Below are 7,860 nucleotides of genomic sequence, written 5' to 3'. Positions count from 1 at the left end.
AATGGAAATATTAACCCAAATGAGTGTTTTATAAAACTAGAATAATTTGCAGCATTAAGAAAAACTGAGAGAGAAGCTAACAAGAGTTTGTCAGCATGATGAAAAAAGGTATGGTTGCTTCCATTATCTGTTCTTTTCAAATACCATCTTCAAAATAAGGTTTTGAGGATATGTTTTTGATGTTTTCTCCATCATTCCAGATTCTGCTGTTGTTCATTTTATGCAATGACAATGTTGCGTGAAAACGATAGAGGTAAAATTAAATTTGACAGTAGTACTAGTACATAAATGCTAAAAGACCTTGCACTTAAGGAGAAGTCGGGAATCAGTTTGAACTTTTGTCTGATTTTGAAATAATAGTTGGTTACTACAGGGCCATAGCTAACATCCATTGTGTACGGGACACAATTTTACAAGGGGGCCCCCACTTCACAGGGCCCGGGACAACTATTCAGATGTTGCTGGGCAAGGTGGAATTTCTATCTTAGACCAGCTGCCGACTGGCATATGATTTATTTTGTGTGATTTCATTTTACCAAGTCAAATGAGGCACAGTGGGTCATGAGTGGGGTCACAACAATACTAACAATAGTTAAGTAGTGTTCTGATATCCTAGGTTTAATTTTGAATTATACAATCTCTGAGCAAAATATTGCAGCCAGTAAAGAAACCTTTATTAAACATTTATAAACTATTTTTGCTTTACCTTTATTAAACTTTTATGAAATATTTTTGCTTTATATATGTACAAATAATTTACACTGCACTGTATTTGCTTTAAACCAATCATGAAGTATTTTCATCAGAATAGGTCTCCTGAGTGGTTGGGATGCAAACACCAGCGTATTAAATTGAGGGTAAAATTGAAAAAGAGAGTCAGGGCCTTAAACTTCAACTGAAAAGTATTGTTTTTCCAATAAAGTTCAAGAAACTAATGCCATTTTAAATTTGTTTTCTCTGACGTGTGGTTCATGAAATTACATGTTTAATGAGTATTTACCAATAATATAGTGCCTCTTTTGCTTAGAATACTAGGAATATATTTAGTCACAAAATTACTTTTATGTGCCTGTAACCTTTGTTGCTTTCTGACAACTAACCATCTGACAGGCCATCTTTGAATGACAGATGACCATCTATGACTCCCTGTATGTTGTAAAATGGGAGTTTTCCGAAAACCATTTTAAAAAGCAGTAGCCCAAGAGTCCGGACTGTAGCAGGAATACCGTGATATTTTCCTTTCCGGAAGGTTTTAGGAGGATGGTACATGTAGGTATAAGAATGGTTCACAGGTGGTGTCTTTAACTCTTTAATCTTACCTCTCAGATCGCAAGAGGATTTTATGAAAGGGTTAGTTCACCCAAAAATGAACATTCTCTCATTTACTCACCGTCATACCATCCCAGATTTGTATGATTTTCCTTCATCTGCAGAACACAGATTATGATTTTTGAAGAATATTTCAGCTCTATAGGTCCATACAATGCAAGTGAATGGGTGCCAAAATTTGGACTCCAAAAAGCACAAAGATATCATAAAAGTAATTAATATGACTCCAGTGTTTTCATCCATTTCTTCAGAAGTGATATGATAGCTCTGGGTGAGAAACAGATCAATATTTCAGTCCTTTTTTGCTAGAAATTCCCTGCCCAATAGAGGGCGATATGCATGAAGAATGTGAATCACCAAAAACACAAGAAGAAGAATGTGAAAGTGGAGATTGACTGAGCAGGGAGGGGTATTTATAGGAAAAAAGGACTTTCTCACCCACACCTATCATATTTCTTCTGACAACATTGATTTAACCACTGGGGTCATATAGATTACTTTTATGCTGATTTATGTGGTTGTTGGTGCGTCAAAATTTTGGCACCCATTAATTTGCATTATATGGACCAAAAGAGCTGAAAAATCCTTGTAAAAATCTTCATTTCAGTTCAGCAGATGAAAGAAAGTCATACACATCTGGGATGGCATGAGGGTGATTAAATGATGTGAGGATTTTCATTTTTGGGTGAACTATTCCTTTAAGGATTTCAACTATTATGGAAGGAGTTTGCATATGTCCATGATTTTTTTTTTTTGCCGCAATGATACTTAACCAAGGCCGAGCAATGAGCTGGCTTTTGACCCATGACACATTGGCATTTGAAACGCGAGAACTGAGGCACATGAGTCACAGCCGGTAGAGCAGCGCTGTTTACAAGTGAGAGTGAGGAGCGCTGTACAGATGCTTGGTTGGTTTTGGTTTAGATCTGTTTTTATCTGTTTCTTTACTCACAGTGGTGCAATAATGTGCTTATCCTGGATGTCTCAACTGAGTGGAGAATGTGAGATTACGTCCGTATCATGGCAATAGTAATACGTCACATGAGAGTCTGCGTGATCTCTAACCTTTCGTGAAGCTTACCGGGAGCGATGTTTTAGAGTTCAAAAGTACTTCTTTTCGCACCAAAAGTAATCATATCGCTTTAGAAGACATTAATTTAACCGCTGGAGTTGTATCGATTACTTTTATGCTGACTGTCTGTGGTTTTTGGAGCTTCAAAAATTGGATCACCATTCACTTGCAGTTTAAGGACCTATTGAGCTAAGATATTTTTCTAATTTTCTTCAAATGTGTTCTGGTGAAGAAAGAAAGTCAAACACACCTGGAATATCATGAGGGTGAGTAAATAATTCCTTTTTTGGGTGAACTATACCTTTAAGATATACACTGGCTGATTAAGCTAAAAAAAAAAAAAAAAATACTCCCAACCAATTATATTTTACGTTTCAGGATGGGGCGGGTTAGGGTAAGGGTCCTTGGTTTTTATTTTCCCTGGTATTTATTTATCCTAAGGCTAGTCTGTGACACAGATGTCCAAATATGGTTAGGGTTAAGTTAGGGTAATCCTAACCATATTTGGACATCTGTGTCACAGATAAGCCTTGGGATAAATAAATACCAGGGAAAATAAAATAAAAACAAAGGATAAATATAAAAATAAATACCAGGGAATCCTGGCAATTAATTTTCCAGTGCTGAACAAAGTCGATCATCACATAGATTTCTATGTCAGGACAGAAGGTAGAGCACTATTAGAAAGTTTGTTTACTGCATTTCTCTGATTTTTTTAACTATTCTGTTCTCCTTGTCAACACTCCTCATTTAATATGCTTTCATTTCCATTCAGCTCTGCAATTCTCACACCTAAAGGACGACTACAGCCAGGCGTGAGACACTCCTGTCACCCTTGCATGTGTCAAATCCTTCACCCCCTTTCAACGTCAGACAGTTGCCCTGGAAACTGGAAGATATCATGCCTCTGCATTCACTGGGGACACCTTTAATTTCTGCCTCCCACAGTGTTTGGGAGTCCTGAGTCAATTGATAATTATTACTGCTTGGATGCAGGTAGGAGCCTTATACTTAAATTTACTTTAAGAAGGTGTGCAGCCTTTGATTTGAATTACCAAGTTGTACAGCTGTTTAATATTGTTCCCGAAACCAATTTAATAGTTCGGCTTTATTAAAATTAAAATGTTCTTTAAAAGGATATAACAGGATATGTAGACAGCTTATTTAATCATACTTTATATAATTACAGAATTTCAGAATTCATGTACATTTAAATTTTAGTCAAATTAGTTATAATTCTGATGAGTGTTTCCGACACAAAAATAAAGTCTCATCATTAAAATATATGTTGCACACAGTCAACATGCTCAAAGAAACAAGAAATCAATGTGTTTTCCAGTTTCCTGAAATCAACTGCAGTTGTGATAAAACTGAGGCTGATCAGAGCAACTCTACTTTGAAGCTCAAATCTTGCTCCTATTCAGGAAGATTAAGGCCTACCCTACACTCAACAGCACGCTGTAACCACAGCCTTCGGACAGAGCCCCTCATCAACTTGGTAAGTGGATTAATGGGCATTGCAGTGTCTGAGAAATGGTCAGTACAGACAAACACACCAATAGTGGCATAAAAGTGGCTTCTGTTTGCATTTTAAAATCTGTCTTCCAGTTCTTCAGAGATTGAGATGCCGTTACTGTAGCATAAACTGTGTGGAATTTCCACAACACTAGTCCATATGAGTATATGCATGGCTCGGTTTGAACACAAATATTACAAGAAAATAAAAGGTTGATGGTTAATATTAAAGAATGCTTAACGAGTGTCCTTATCTTACCCAACAAGACTCCATATACAATAGTCCAGAAGATGTCCGGTGTTATCACATCAAAGCCACATATGGACAAACAGACTTCTTTTATAATTAAGGAGGCAGCTCATATCTGATTGGCTCTCAGTGCAGACTCCAGACTGCATACTACCCACAAAGGACAACAAAGGACAGTTCGGACTGCTGAGAGGATTATTGGTTGCCCCCTGCCCTCCCTTCAAGAACTGTACACTTCCAGAGTGAGGAAAAAGGCTGGAAAAATCACTCTGGACCCCAGCTGACGCTACAGAGCATTGAGCACTAGAACCGTCAGGCACAGGAACAGTTTTTTCCCTCAGGCTATCCATCTCATGAACAGTTAAAACTGCTCCATTGAGCAATAATATTATGTTCAATTCACAGCTTAGTCTTTTATATTATCCAACCTCTTCTGCCATTACATTCCCTTGCACTGTATATAACAGATTTGTATTTGCACTGTGTGTGTGTGTGTGTGTGTGTATATATATATATATATATATATATATATATATATGTGTGGCAGGGCGGAGGGCGGGGCCAGGTCGTGATTCCACACACCCGGCCCCTAATAAAACTGATTAAGCCTGAGAGGGATAAGGCCGACCGTAGACAGCAGTGCGACAGAGAGAGAGAGTTACGGACAGCTGTCCTACACCTGTGTATGTGTCTTTTGGTTTATTATTAAAATATTATTTATATTATCAAGCCGGTTCTCGCCGCCTCCTTTCCATTGAACTGTGTTACAATATATATATATATATATATACAGGTGCATCTCAATAAATTAGAATGTCATGGAAAAGTTCATTTATTTCAGTAATTCAACTCAAATTGTGAAACTCGTGTATTAAATAAATTCAATGCACACAGACTGAAGTAGTTTAAGTCTTTGGTTCTTTTAATTGTGATGATTTTGGCTCACATTTAACAAAAACCCACCAATTCACTATCTCAAAAAATTAGAATACATCATAAGACCAATAAAAAAAACATTTTTAGTGAATTGTTGGCCTTCTGGAAAGTATGTTCATTTACTGTATATGTACTCAATACTTGGTAGGGGCTCCTTTTGCTTTAATTACTGCCTCAATTCGGCGTGGCATGGAGGTGATCAGTTTGTGGCACTGCTGAGGTGGTATGGAAGCCCAGGTTTCTTTGACAGTGGCCTTCAGCTCATCTGCATTTTTTGGTCTCTTGTTTCTCATTTTCCTCTTGACAATACCCCATAGATTCTCTATGGGGTTCAGGTCTGGTGAGTTTGCTGGCCAGTCAAGCACACCAACACCATGGTCATTTAACCAACTTTTGGTGCTTTTGGCAGTGTGGGCAGGTGCCAAATCCTGCTGGAAAATGAAATCCGCATCTTTAAAAAGCTGGTCAGCAGAAGGAAGCATGAAGTGCTCCAAAATTTCTTGGTAAACGGGTGCAGTGACTTTGGTTTTCAAAAAACACAATGGACCAACACCAGCAGATGACATTGCACCCCAAATCATCACAGACTGTGGAAACTTAACACTGGACTTCAAGCAACTTGGGCTATGATCTTCTCCACCCTTCCTCCAGACTCTAGGACCTTGGTTTCCAAATGAAATACAAAACTTGCTCTCATCTGAAAAGAGGACTTTGGACCATTGGGCAACAGTCCAGTTCTTCTCCTTAGCCCAGGTAAGACACCTCTGACGTTGTCTGTGGTTCAGGAGTGGCTTAACAAGAGGAATACGACAACTGTAGCCAAATTCCTTGACACGTCTGTGTGTGGTGGCTCTTGATACCTTGACCCCAGCCTCAGTCCATTCCTTGTGAAGTTCACCCAAATTCTTGAATCGATTTTGCTTGACAATCCTCATAAGGCTGCGGTTCTCTTGGTTGGTTGTGCATCTTTTTCTTCCACACTTTTTCCTTCCACTCAACTTTCTGTTAACATGCTTGGATACAGCACTTTGTGAACAGCCAGCTTCTTTGGCAATGAATGTTTGTGGCTTACCCTCCTTGTGAAGGGTGTCAATGATTGTCTTCTGGACAACTGTCAGATCAGCAGTCTTCCCCATGATTGTGTAGCCTAGTGAACCAAACTGAGAGACCATTTTGAAGGCTCAGGAAACCTTTGCAGGTGTTTTGAGTTGATTAGCTGATTGGCATGTCACCATATTCTAATTTTTTGAGATAGTGAATTGGTGGGTTTTTGTTAAATGTGAGCCAAAATCATCACAATTAAAAGAACCAAAGACTTAAACTACTTCAGTCTGTGTGCATTGAATTTATTTAATACACGAGTTTCACAATTTGAGTTGAATTACTGAAATAAATGAACTTTTCCACGACATTCTAATTTATTGAGATGCACCTGTATATATATATATATATATATATATCTATATATATATATATATATATATATATTGCCTTATTGTGTATTCTATATATATATATATATATATATATATATATATATATATATATATATATACATATACTTTATTTTCTATTCAATTTTCTTTTATTTATTTTTTTATTTTCATTATCATCTCTGTCTTGTTGCTGTATTGTATTGTTGTGCACTCGAAGCTCCTGTCACCAAGACAAATTCCTTATATGTGTAAGCATACCTTGCAATAAAGCTAATTCTGAAAAAGAGTTTTATTTGAATTTATTTAACACTGAAAACTTTATATGTCCAGATTGCTTCAGTGCACATAGGCTCAAAAAGTCAGTTACAAGGAAAGAAGCTTGTGTGTGAGCTTTTCCTTTCCTTGTATTTATATAATATTCAGCAATTATAAGGTGACGTCCTACAAAGAGTGAAAGACAGGATTTCACTTTAAAATCCCTAAAATAAAATCTTTATTTCTTTTTCATTAAAATTTTCATAAACATATTTATTTTTAAAAAATTCTTAGAGGACTTAGTGTTACTTAAAACATATGACCATGCCTACACTAATTACAACACTTTAATGTTGATATGATCACTACAGCTTCTGGCCAGTATGGATTTGAACGTGACGGTTCAGCTCGTCTGATAGAGAAATGCTTAGCCCACTTGTCTCTGAAACTATGAGAATTGTTGAATAAGTGGTTGCAGCAATAGAATCTAATTCCTCATAATTTTGGATGGTGCGAGTGAAGTTTGTGAGTGCAGGTAGAGGAAAAGAAGAGGAGCAGGTGTTACAGCTGTTGTTGATCCACTGGATTTTTGCTTATTTTACAGTTGCTGGGGGCACCAAGACATTTCTCAATGTGGAATCCAACATAAAACAGAACCTGATTGTTGCAATTTTTGATAGAAGGGCTTGGCTTCTATCTTTTCTGGCAGTCCTTGCACTGAAAAAAATGGAAAGCAGCTCTTCTGAAAATATAAACCAGTACACTTAAAATCAACTTAATACATATATCTTTGAGATGAAAGCATAATCATATTGCATAAAGTCCAAGTAAAATTCAACACAGTCATTAAAAAGTGATATTATTACATTGGTATGAAATGATTAAATGGATTCAGACTTCTAATGGATAGTGTTAACTCAACATAAGTTTTACTGCTTGCTCAATTTACTTAATTAAAATGAGTTAATCCAACACATTTCTTTAGCATTTGGTCTTAACTCAATTTCATTGTGTACAATCCATCTATGTTTACTTAATCCAGTTGTGTTGGAACAATGTGAATAATA

This window comes from Myxocyprinus asiaticus, chromosome 40 (genome assembly GCF_019703515.2).
Source record: "Myxocyprinus asiaticus isolate MX2 ecotype Aquarium Trade chromosome 40, UBuf_Myxa_2, whole genome shotgun sequence".
NCBI lineage: Eukaryota > Metazoa > Chordata > Actinopteri > Cypriniformes > Catostomidae > Myxocyprinus > Myxocyprinus asiaticus.
This window is presented reverse-complemented; position numbering follows the sequence as displayed.